This window comes from Alligator sinensis, unplaced genomic scaffold (genome assembly GCF_000455745.1).
Source record: "Alligator sinensis unplaced genomic scaffold, ASM45574v1 scaffold387_1, whole genome shotgun sequence".
NCBI lineage: Eukaryota > Metazoa > Chordata > Crocodylia > Alligatoridae > Alligator > Alligator sinensis.
Window position 1 is genome coordinate 1,346,279 of NW_005842196.1, and position 902 is coordinate 1,347,180.

Sequence of the window (902 nt, forward strand, 5' to 3'; positions counted from 1 at the left end):
AATCGAGCGGAGGAGTGCATCCGCCCCTCCTGCCTGAAGCAATAACAGCAGCAATGACTCCCGCAGCAGCAGTCCAGCTTGTAACAACATCGACTCCTGAAGTAACAGCTCACCCTGTAGCTACGATCAACCCAGTGACTGATGCGCAAGATGAAGTTTGTGCTGCCATCAGTCGCATTCGCGCTTGGACGGAATTACAGCAGCTGTACAGAGAATCTGAAATGGAATCTGACGCGGCTATAGTCTCATGGCTGGAACTCATGTCCATGGAGTTTGAGCTTGACTAACCGCCCTGTTGTGTGTGAACTTTGTAAATATTTTGATATACGTTAACTTATTTTCTGAGAGTTTTGTTTACAGATCCGGAATTCAGAGTGCGTGGCGGAGAGAAGCCCCAAGAAGGATAACATCATCGAAAGAAGTGAGGGCTTGATGCGTGACTTCGCCATGACGCCCACTGAAGCCCTGATCGTGCAGTTCTTTGTTATGAATCTGATTATGTGTATATGTATTTGTGCTGGTTATTATTTGATTCGATCCCTGGAGGACGAACTTCTTACGTTAGCCAATTTTATGTTTACCCGTCTGGTTCAGCGACCCGTGGTAAGAGCTCTCGATTACCTGAGTGATGAGCGTGTGGCATAATTCAGCTGTGCCTTCAGCAAGGGGGGATGTCACAACCCAAGGGTGTGATTTTGTGTGTGCGTGCTTCGGCACTGCTGAATTATTTCCTGCCACGAGGAGCTTTCTTTGCAGGGTGCATTTCTGAGTTGCAAAGAGAAAACCCTGGACATCTGCTGGGAGGAGCAGTCAGCCGGGACGGACCGCTCCAGGAGGTTCTTGGCCGAGTTGCAGGACCTCCACTTGATTCAGGAGGTGCACAGTCCCACCAGAGGAGATGC